This window comes from Syngnathus acus, chromosome 16 (genome assembly GCF_901709675.1).
Source record: "Syngnathus acus chromosome 16, fSynAcu1.2, whole genome shotgun sequence".
NCBI classification, from domain to species: domain Eukaryota; kingdom Metazoa; phylum Chordata; class Actinopteri; order Syngnathiformes; family Syngnathidae; genus Syngnathus; species Syngnathus acus.
Genome location: NC_051101.1, coordinates 14747425 through 14759617, shown reverse-complemented (window position 1 = coordinate 14759617; position 12193 = coordinate 14747425). Strand labels below are relative to the sequence as shown.

The 12193-nt window shown below is 47.2% G+C and overlaps 1 pseudogene; it reads right to left on the bottom strand.

Annotated features, from left to right (window-relative positions):
• Positions 1 to 2098: 2098 nt before the first annotated feature.
• Positions 2099 to 12193, bottom strand: part of LOC119135751 — a 47088-nt pseudogene continuing 36993 nt past the window's right edge.

Below are 12193 nucleotides of genomic sequence, written 5' to 3'. Positions count from 1 at the left end.
ATACCATGAAGTGACTTACAAATATGACTTTGCTTGCGCAATAGGTTGCGTTTAAGCATTTGAAGTATTTAACAACGTTTGGTAAGTTGAATTCTAGAATCAATACATTACAGAATTTACATCTGCATTGTGCTTTCCTGTTTATTCTCGACTGAAATCCAGTCTAAAATGTGTGCAGTGTCAAATGTGACAAACAGGCTGTGCAGTGTAAACCTTGACGGCACTCACTGTATTTGATATTAAAAAGCCTTTGTCCAAAAAGGGTTGTACGCTTCTCAAAGATCACACTCCTGTCTGATCTCATCCGTCAAGCTGTCCAGAGAGAAAGCTGATGGTACGGACAGTAGACGTTTTGAGAAATGTGTCGCTTATTGGGACATGGGGTTCGCGTCGCAGGTCGGCAGGCTGTCGTTGGAAATACAAAAAGATCCAATGGCTCCCTCTGCTGGCTACCTGACGCCATTACCTTTACGTGATAAAGGGCAGAATGCTTGTGCAGGGCAATATTTTGAAAGTATAACACAATGTCAACCTCACACAGATGGACAACTGGAGTTAAATAATAAAACATTTCGTTCTCTCTTCGCACTTCGATTGCAATAAGGGTAGTAACAGACATCACCTGACGTCAGTCATGACACAAGAAAACAGCAACGATGAACTTGACTTTATATTTTATATATAAATTAGGGCTTTATGCATTGCTGCGGGAGGAGAAAATATACAAAACATTTTGTAATATTGCATGATATTTACATGTGAATTTGACACATTTTCAATAAGTTACAAATGCTTTGTCTGAATAAAAAATAGATATCTTTACAAAACATCTGTCTATGTACACACAACAGGATTCCTATACTCTCAAACACGTCACTCGAGTATGGTCATGTTTGAAGATCTGAACCTATTTGTCCTCTGCTTTCATCAGATGCAAGTCCTCAACCATAAGAAATATGCGCTTTGCAAAATATATTACATATTGATCATACAAGACCAAAGAATTCCATCAAGTATCAAAACTGTATCAATGTACAAAATATAACAGCAATGACAGAGGTACAAAGTACTGATCACCTCTGAACAAACATGCGGTTGAAACACGAATGTCGCGCAGAGCAGAAGCTCAGCATTTTACTACACAGCACAGAGTATGTCGACGAATGCGTCAAATGAAAACGTACGCGTGGGTGTATACAGTATTAAAGGCACTGCGATGGCGTAGAAAGGGTCAAAGAAAACGGATGGAAAACGTACCCATGGCGCTCCACATCTTTGTTCGTGTTGGTAGTAGTACAATTGTTGGCAGCGGCTGATCAATGAACGAGATCAAAGCCTTGGACTCATGGAGCCTTTTCAAATATGCGGGTGGGTCCGACAAAGACGCTTGGTAAAGGTGCTGAGTGGGGCAGGAAATGTGAACAAATGAAAAGCACCATTTAAGCTGCGGCCGTGCTGCGTTTGGGACTGGAACGGCTTGCCTGGCAAAAAGAAAAACAGGGCAAAGCTTTTGGCAAGGCTCATGGAAGTTGACACATAAAAGGACACGGGGGCTGGAGCTGGCCCCTGACCCCTTTAAGCTAGGAAGTTGCAAAGAGAGAAACAACATAAGCCCACAGAGTGTGCGTGCGTGCGCCATAAGACACAACAACTTCCCGCAAAACACTGCTCAGTACTGATAAGTTGTAGAAAAAGAAATAAGCAAAGAGAAAGCGCTCATCTTAACTCAACCTACAATTGGCTGTTGATGAACCATTCAATGCGAAAGGTTGCTCAGCACACATGCTTAACAGGCTTGCCACTATATAGACCCTGTAAAAATGAGACAAAAACGTTCCTGTTTGAGACTGTTGATGTGTGCCGCCACCGCCGCCGCCGCCTCAGGTGGGCTTTCGTCCACAGTGATACAAATGGTGGAAATAAATGACTTTGGATCATTTCAGTATAGCTGTACATACTAATATGACCAACGCACTCAAAAGATCAGCCCTACAGTATGAGGACGAACGAGTCATCAGCACTCGAGGCATTTCATGAATGGAACGTCATAAACATCAAGGCAAATTGTCTGAAAATACTGTACAGTCAAAGCAAAAGCTTTCCCACTGCACTCGAGGCCCATCTATGGATGGAGGTACCTACCAACAACTTCAACAGGCCAAACAACTGGAGAAAGATGAGTGCATTGTATTTGGAGAGAGAAATCTCCCCACAACGTGGAGGAGGAGGAGGAGGAGGAGAAAAAAAAAAGGTTTCAAACGAAATTGAAAACGTGGGGACTCCCACAAAACATGTCCTGATGTGGACATGAAAACAGAATTGAACAGTTGGCACCACAGTGACTAAATGACACAAAACCATGAGACCAGAAGCTCTTGTCTCAACACTCACAGAGTGTAGCTAGCCCCTCTTTGTCACCAACTTAGTATAAGAAGGCCATGAGGCATTTCCGTCTCTTACCTGCCTGCCACTGCAAACGGCAAGGGAGTGAGCGAGCGAGCGAGCTCAGTATTGGTGAAAGTGTATGTGCTTTGTATGTCTGAGCAGCTCAACCAGAAAAATAAAAGCAAGATACTATAAAGTCCTTCCTGGCGAGCGGATCAAACCATGGTGCAGATGGTGTTGAGGCTGGGGTCGAAGCGGACCACTTTCCCCTCGGCGGCGGCGGCGCCGCCGCCTTTTGCGCCGCTGTTGTACATGGGATTCTCAAACGTGGCCTGTCCGTTGTTGTTCTCGTGCACGGAGCATCCCGTGTACTGCGCTTTGTCCGTTTTCCTGCGGTAAAGAGTTGAGAAAAAGCGTCCCGATTAGCCTTCCCACCCAATTAGCTTGCTTGCTGCACTAGCTAGACGAGGAAGGATCAGCAGTAATTACTGTTGAAAGGAGCGCCGCACCGTGCACCGCTAACTAACAGATAGACCGCACCGCACCGCACCGCACCGTCCAGACTCAAACCCGATGAGATCGCACTCGATAACAAGTTGACCACTATTGCACATGATTGCTTTAAAGAAGCTGACTACGTATTATTGCTTTAAATCTGGCAAGAAAAATGGATGGTACACATCCCACTACCTTTGCTTGTAGACGTAAAAGGCCAGTCCAGCTAAGATGAGAGCAAAGAAAGGCACGAGGATGGCGACGGCAACAGAACTGCTCTTGGTGGATGTGTTGACTTCAGGGCTGCTGAACGTAAAATTCTCTCTCACATTCAAACCTGGGAAATGGCCAATAGAAACATGAGGTTGCAAGAGAAACATGAGCTTGCAATAGCGTGTCGCGCAAAGGAACCGTTCAAAGCTTTGGGGTCAGCCGGACAATTGAGTTTTTCCCCGTCAAAACGATTCTCACGCATATTTGCAAAGACGTACCGAGTCTCTGAAGGCCAAACTGTCCATAGTCTTTACCCTGTATGAAGCCTTGGTACACAAAGCTGCTGCCCTCGGGCTCAGCTGAAACCTGTCAAATTAGAGGCACAAACAAAGACATGCACTCTTTACGCTTGCTCGGGCGGCGTTGGAGGTGGCAAACACGGAAAACATGGAGAATAGCGGCCCTCGCCTCCACGCGCGCCCGAGCAATAGCACATCGTCTAAGACACACGGCTGCGGTGTCCTTCAGCGAGACAGCCATCCTCTGAACTACTTCCTTCCCCGCCCGCTCCGCTCCAACAGTGATTGTGTGCACCGTCAAATTTGGTTGGAAATTTTGTCCAGCCCAAGCCCTGCCCTGTTGCCGTAGCCCACAGCGAGAGAGAACCTTCCTTTTCATCATAGTCAGCCTTTGTTTATTCTTTTTGGGTCCAGTCAGCTTCTCCCAATCCACGTGCAAACTTACAAATCCTTCCATGGACCAGGTCGCCGCCGTAATCCGACTCAAGGAGCTGTGGGCCAGCGCTCTCATGCGGTACAGCGCAAGCGTCAGCCGCGCCTCCTGGTGCTTGTACATCCCTTTGGAAGAAAAGAGAAACATTTCTGATGGGAATTGCATGGATTGAAATGAGGTGAATTTGCCAACATTTTCTCCTGAGGTCACAGAACGGGCAGCCTTAACGCTGGCTGCGGGCCAGGGAGAAGACATTTGCATGCCTCTGTCAGCAAGGCTTGAAAAGAAAGGCAAGGAAAAATGAGAAAACAGTCAAGGCCAACGCTCCACTGAGCAGCTTGTCAAGCCATGGATACATCTCACGCGGGAGCTAATTTTGCCATCGACTAATGGACACTGTGAAAGCCACGGACGGACGTAGCAATGGGCGGAAAGTGATTTACTCACCAGAGAGAAGAAACTCCACGCAACTGTCGTTTAAAGTGACGTTGACTTTTCCTGTTGTTGTATTAAAGCTTGTGACTGTCATGGTCATTGGCTGCTTGTGTTCCTTGTAATGGTAGGAGCCTTTCCACACGAAATTGGGAGCAAACACGTCCTCAGGAACTTGTGGAAAAGAGATGCATTCTTTTTCACAGAATCATTTCAATCATAAAGGTGTACAATACATTTACAGATACATTTCACAACAAAGCACCTGCCACAACATAGAACTTATATGACGACTCCTTTAGAGTTTGGTCTGATTTGGTCTCCCGGAGACAAGATTTCACCAACAATGTATCAAGAGCTTAACATACAGTTGCAGATGAGCCAGTTTGAAAAAAAAAAGCCGGAGAATGAACTCACCATTTATTTTAGGGCTTGGTGTGCCAGGTATCTGTTGGACCGTTTTTTCCTGTGATTTGGACCCAGCTGCAGAAGACAACCAATATATCACAAAGATGGCGGGACTTCACTGCACCATAGAGAGAATAAAAATAGAGCATGCAAACATGGAGCATAATAGGGCTCCGCTAATTGCCGGTAAAGGCAACGTTCCTTTTTTCTGGCCTAGCACACCTACCTCTGCACACGGGCACCTTGCCAGTCCAGCTGCCATCAGAGCGGCAGAAGCGGTGCTCCGAACCCCCGGAAAGGAAGTATCCGGGCTGACAGGTGTATACCAGGGTGTAGCCGTGGGAGGCCAGCTCCAGGCCCGCCACATCCGAGTTGGCCGGATTCCGCGGCTGCTTGCATGAATGAGCTGGATAGATAGCAGGAAGAGGGGGAGAAAGCAATCTTTTGTCGCACGCTCCAACGTAAAAGGTCCCTCCTCATCAACATTTGCTTTCAAACGGACTTGCGCGAAGCACACACAGGTACTTACGGATACAGGTAGGCTGGGTGCCGGTCCACGTGAGATCTGGTAAACAGAGGCGGGTGATGGAGCCCTGCAGGATGTGTCCCTGTTGGCACTGAAAGTCCACTCTGCTGCCCACCTGAACACCAAAAAAACTCAATTGGTGATGCAAAATCCATCTTTCAAACGATTGCCCATTCATATGCCAACGACTTGTGTGGAGTGGCGTCATCATTTTTCCTCAATATGCATTTCTCAGAAAATCAATACAAATTGCCCTACTATTTGCATAACACTGATGTCATGCTTTAAAAGGCTGAAAGGAACCTTACCTTAAAACCGGTTGTGTAATTCATGAAGCCATGTTCAGGTACTCCTGGGTTTTCACATGTGGTTCTTGTGGGTTCTGAAACAAATAAATGGTGTCCAGGACGAGGAGCATTAGCTGAGTGGTGAGACCAAACCAGTAAAGCAATGGATGATAAACAAATAAGCGTTATAATTGTGAGGTGGTATACTGGCAGGTCATTTAGATATAAAAAGGAGGCTAAAGCAAAAGCAAATGAAACAAAAACAAACAAACAAACAAACAAACAAACCAAATCAATCATGGCCTGTTAGTTGCTGATACTTTTCTTGGGGTTTCAGGAGGATAGACATGAATGTTTGGTACCAATGCAGCGAGGCTGAGAGCCACTCCAGGTGCCATCCTCCCGGCACATGCGTCTCGTTGATCCCACCAGCACGTAGGGAGCAATGCAGTTAAATGTCACCTCGGACTTAAAGATGAAGCTGGGCCCGTCTCGCCGGCCTTTGGCGGGCGTGCCGGGATCTCCGCAGAACTTGGCTGCGAATTTGAGATGAAAAGAATTCGTTCATCTCTGTTCTTTTTGTCCTTTGTCACTTGTGTCCACAACCTGCCTGTGTGCATGCGCCTGTCTTTCATGCGAAGCGCCAACGTTGGGCTCGCTTCCTCGAAACGCCATTCAAACAGCATCCCGAACCCTCTCTCGATGAGGTTGTTACTCACGCAAGCACTGAGGAAGGTCTCCACTCCACGTCCCATTGCCCGCGCAGGTGACAACAGCGGGGAAGGACAGCTCGTAGCCTGACACACAGCTGTAACTCACGCTGGTTCCCCATTCCCACACTGAGCCCTCCAAAACACTGTGAGGGATGGAGGGTGGCCTCGCGCAGGTCACCACTGTGGAAAGAAAACACAACGCTAGGTCAGAAATCAAGCAGAACCAAGGCTGGCCAGGAAAAAAACAACAACAACAACAACAACAAACGAGCATGGCAAAAAGTCCAAAAAGTCAAAGTCTGCTTTATTGTCAATTTCTTCACATGCCAAGACACACAAAGAAATCGAAATGACCTTCCCACTATCCCACGGTGACAAAACATAGTACACAATATACATACAAGTAAACAACACCAAAAAAATAAAAACAAGAAGACACAAACAATGAATAAATAAGAGTGATGAATAAATAATAAAGAAACAAATAACATCATAACCCTTGTTGTGCACAATGCCATGCCATTGGCCGGGAGTCCAACTTACCCTTGCATGTCGGAATGGGACCGGCCCACGTGCCATTATGGGTACAAGTCCTGGTGACATTGTGGTGCCCTCCAATCATCACAAAACCCGGCTGGCACATAAAAAGGACATTGTGGCCCACGGTGGTGTCATCACCAAATCTAAGGCCGTTCGCTGGGACTCCTGGCTCGCCGCACGTGATCACTGGAAGAAATCAGAAAATGCCGTCGTCCCAGAACAATGCCACTATGGCAGTGAGTCAATTCATTGCGTACCCGTCAGTGCCATGTCAATTATTCTGTGAGTGCCTTTGCACACGTGCGATACGTACGTATATTTTGGCAAGAAACAACCTTGCTCACATGCATGTAGAATTGAGTTCTCCATAGATGCACGAATGGAATTTGTTCAAACTGAGCACATACTAGCATCTTATAATCAGAGATCATTTATTTCACTTAAAGATAAACAGCAGAATGTGCTTACTGTTTTTTTTGTTTTGTTTTTTTAATATTGTGCAGCTGAGAAACTTTGAAAGTGAATTCAACACGATTTTGTGCAGACGATACTCACTCGTGCAGTTTGGCGCGATACCGGACCAGGTGCCATTAGCAAGACATTGGCGTGACGGCTGGCCTGAGAGGAAATAGCCTTCCATACAAGAATAAGCAATGGAGTGGGAGAAGGTTGTAGCATCCGCGCGGGAAATACGGCCATGAGCAGGTGTTCCCGGGTTCGCGCACTGCACGGCTGCGAGAAAAGGTGAAAGGCGAGAGAGAAATTGGGTATTCGTTGTGGATAAAAAGAACCGCCGTTCCGGAATAGGTTCAAATAGTCAATCAAAGGAGCCAAGTAGAATGTTGTTGTTTTTTAAATGCCTCGTGTTTGCTACAGTGACACTGCAATGGTACCGTGGTTCGAGCACGCAGAGCAAAAAGTGGCTTGACTTTAGACTCTCTTTAGTTTCGACGAGGCTAAAATGACCCCCAAAAAATGACAAACTTTGCCTTTTTTTTGCTCTCTCAAATTTGAAGGGGTGCTCCGGGCAGTTTTGGCTAGCTGCATCAAATGTTGTTGTTTTTTTCTTTTCTTTTTACGCCTTCTCTGCAACTATTGCAAAGAAAACACCTGGGAGCGATGATGGGAGTTCCCTTACATTTGCAGAACGGTTGTCTGCCTGACCACGTCCCATTGGGGAAGCAGATTCTCTCGGCTGAGCCGTACAACGTGTGTCCCACGGCGCAGGTGAATCGCACCTTGCTTCGCACTTTGAAGTTGCCTGCCTCCCTGCTGGCGTGAGCAGGCGTGCCGGGATCCCCGCAGGTTCCCACCGCGTTGCCTGCGGTGAGAGATAACCCGACGGAGAAATGAAGGAAGGCAAAAAAGGCAAGCTGACGTCCACTTTGCTTCAGTGTACACACTCACAGATGAACCCTTTTGGTCTGTAATACTGGATGTTTGAGCGGTAGGCGGGTTAGGTAGACCCCAAAGTGGTCGCATCGAGAAACCACCATCACAATCCCAATCACGCCGAAGGATAATTCAGAGTGCTCAATTGGCCCGAGGTTGCTGAATAGGCTGTGCTATTATACATTCCTTTTGTTTGATTGAGATGAACTCAAAAGATATTTTAGTCGAACCTTTGACAGCCCCGATGGATTCCAGAGATTTCTAAACGAGTCCTTTGTCTCGCATTGGCCTATGCCTTAAGCGGTGGAAAGGTTTTGATGCCTGTCCCACAGTGTCTGACTTAACAAATGCTTCTTGTCCCACATTTGGTCAGTGTGCGGGGCGGCGTGTGTATATATACCTGAGCAGTGGGGCAGCGGGCCACTCCAATGGCCACTGAGCTGACAAGTGAGTGACGAGTCTCCTATGAGCTGGCGCTCTCCGTAGCAGGAATATTGCACGGTCGAGCCAAAGGTGAACTTCTTTCCAATCATCGCTCCGTGTGGAGGTATACCCGGGTGTCCGCAGTCCACCTCTGCAGCACACACATAAGAATCTCAATGGAAGAACAAATGGTTGGAGGAATTTGGGCTATTTCACGGCTCAGTACCCATTCATAAAATAAGCGCTTATACAGCCGCTTCACCATTTCATGCTTCTGAAAATGCCCACCGGATTGCTATGAGAACATAGAATACACATGCCGCTCGCTCCTTAATTTGATCCCACCAGGGTGCACCTATTGAACGGCTGTTCTTACCTATTGTTTCTATACGAGTTGTTACTATTATTATTATTTTCTCCGTAAACAGCCGAAGCATTGTACATTTCAGAGCGATCTACACAAATACGTAGGGAGGCATACGATGTAACAGCCCACGAGGTCCAAAAAAGTCTTTTGGCGATATCTGCTAAACCGAAGAGGAAGTCTGCCATTTGGAATTTCCTTTGAAATTCACCATTTTTTTGGACAAACTCCTCCTTTATTCAATCGTCTTCAAACTTTGAAGCTTCTTACCGATGCATTCTGGCAGAGGTTTGTCCCAGTGGCCGACCGGTAGGCAGGTGAGCACGGAGGCGCCAAAGAGATAATATCCGGGGTTGCAATCGTAGAACGCCACGCTGCCAAACGTGAAGTTTCCGTGCTCAATCTTGCTTTCACGAATTGAATTGGCAGGGATGCCGGGGTCTGTGCAGTTCACCACTGAATGGAACAAGTCAAGTTGAAGCCCCGAATCACAGACGAGGCTTCACATGTGCAAAATTGACAATGAGTCTCAACACGAGAAGAAGATGCAGAATTTGGGACAGCGACGTAAATGCCCAAACGGTAACACGCGGGCGACTTTGGCACCTCGGCCAGTTCCGTTCCCCTGCGATGAGTCGCGTCGTTCGCGGCCACAGTGGTCCCCTACCGCTGATTACCTGCCAGCGGCTCATCTATTAGATGTGCCCGTGTTCCGGTACCTTGACATGTTGCGGGCTGCTGGCTCCACTGGCGGTTGGCCTGGCACTGGGCTGAAGAAGGCCCTTCCAGTGTATAACCTTTGTTACAGGAGAAGCGCACCACATCGTTGTAGTTAAAGCCATCGCCCACGGTGCGTCCGTAGATGGGGCTGCCGGGGTGGCCGCACGTGACGGCTGGGATGGACGAGGAGAAAAGTAAGCCAGCAAGTTATTAAGAGGCGCCATAGGGTGGTGTTCACTGACATCTTTCCAGAAATATCATGAGCATCACATTGCTTCCACAGCACAGCACAGCACAGCACAGCAGGGGAACAAAGGATCTGCATTGGATGTGTTTGTTTGGGAAAGTGATGGCGGGCTTGTCTTTCAGAGGCTCAATAGCTAATTATCAGACAACAATTCGTCAAATGGACTGATATTAGCCAACCAATTCACTGGGCTGCTGCTTGGTCTCAATAATAGTGACCACTCGAGGGACTCCTTCACAGCCTACCACGTCACGATGACACAGTGTTAGCTGGAGGCAAAACAAGGGGAAGCCGGCAGGAAACAGCACTACTTTTAGCTAGACAAAAACTTATAGCCACAAAATGTTGAAATTGTAAGTGCTGTTTCTGTCACATCTGTCTGTTTTCTTTCCTAAGTTAATGCGAGAACATTCACACAGGAAGGCCGGAGGCGGAATGCAACCCGCAACCTCTGCGCACACTGTGAGGCGGACGCGCTAACCGGTCGACCGCCATGCCGCCGGTTGGCTCGCATATTTACTCAAATGACCGTTTAGCGCGTCTCCTACTAAATATGCTGGAAATATATATATATATATACTATATACATACCTGCGTGTGCCTTTTTGCCTCCAGCTAAGCCACGCCTCCGCGGCCATTGTTTATTGTTCAGGCGCAAGGACATAAAACAATGTACACAAGGCGGCCCCGCCCGCTGGAGTACTTACAGATACACACTGGAAGTTGTCCAGACCAGTCGTGGTCTTGCTGGCATATCCGGACGGAGGAGCCGATGAGGCGGAATCCGCCGTTGCACTGGTAAACCACTGTGTCTCTGTAGCCAAAGTTCTCGCCGATCACCTGCCCGTTCACGATCTCCTCGGGAATGCCGCAATGACCGGCTGGAGGGAAGAAGAAGCATTTATAGATTTCAGGCAGGACCATGAGAAACATAACATTAGCAGGACCAATACATGCACATTTACGTAGGCCGTAAAAAGGCATCTTGCCCAGCAGTTTCCGTCCTCTGGCCGACTCCAAAGTCCCCAAATTTTGACGACACTTACCGAGGCAGCGAGTCTCTGTTCCGCTCCAAAGTCCAGACAGGAGACACTCTCTAACAGTGGATCCGGTTAAAACATAGCCAAGGTTGCAGCTGAAAATGGCTGAGGCTCCAAACGTAATCTGGGTCCCAATTTTCTTCCCATTCGGGGGAACGGGCAGGTCGCCGCATGAAACGACTGCAAGAGATAAAGACGTCGAAGACGAAGGAGAGCATGGAGGACGCGCGGCGACAGCCGACCACGTTTCAAATCAAAACAATATGATTACGATGTTTATGTGTTGCCTTTGGAACGATCCAATGGACACACTGGTCATTGTTTTGTATTGTAGATACTAAGCACACGCAGCCGCTTGCGAGTCCGTGCGGAATGAAACGTTTACTGCACAAGTTGGCTTACAGCCATCCCTCGCCCAGACAAAATGGACCGATAGTCTTCACAGGCAACACAATGAGGGTGTTTAGCAATATGTAGTATTTTTTGCCATTTCAAAATCTATAAGAAACTGTCCTTGAATAAAATATGTCGGTCAGGCTTTAGCACAAAAGTGAGTCACTGAAAGTCAAAGAAACACAATGTTTCTCTCAGGCTATGTATAGTAAATCAAATCGATGAAAAATAAGCCACTTGAAACAGGGTAGCTACGTATTCATTTCCAAACAGCCATTCTATTCTACAAAGCTCAGCATGCAGTGCGCTTGGATACATCTCAATAACATTTCTGACTTGTCACCTCCTCGTATTAAATTTGATTCCCCCCCTTTACGTATACGTATAAAGAAAACAAACTCACTTCTGCATCTGGGCCTTTCGTTTCTCCAACTCCAAACCCCGTTGGCCAGGCACTGGATGTGAGCGGGACCCATCCGGAAGTACCCCGGGTTGCAGGTGAAGATTATTTTGGTGCCATATTCATAGGAAGAGCCATTGACCACACTCCATTTGCCATGGTCCAGCGAAAAGGAACTGAGACTAGGGCACATTGTAACTGAACCAAAAGCAAAGACATTGGAATTAGTCAAATGTGCTGACATCTGTCGCTCGACATATGGACAGAATTTCCAGGTGCGGTCCAGGCATTCAGGGTGTCTAGTCCAACTCCAGTCCTCGAAAGCCGCCGTCCTGCTTCTTTTAGAACTTTCCCTCCTCCGACAATAAAAACAAAAAAAAGTGGGACAACAATACAGGACCGTCCTGAATTGTTTACAACTGTTGAACTGTCGAGCGAGACGGCAATTAACAACTATCCGGTTTACTACTCTTGTCGGAGATG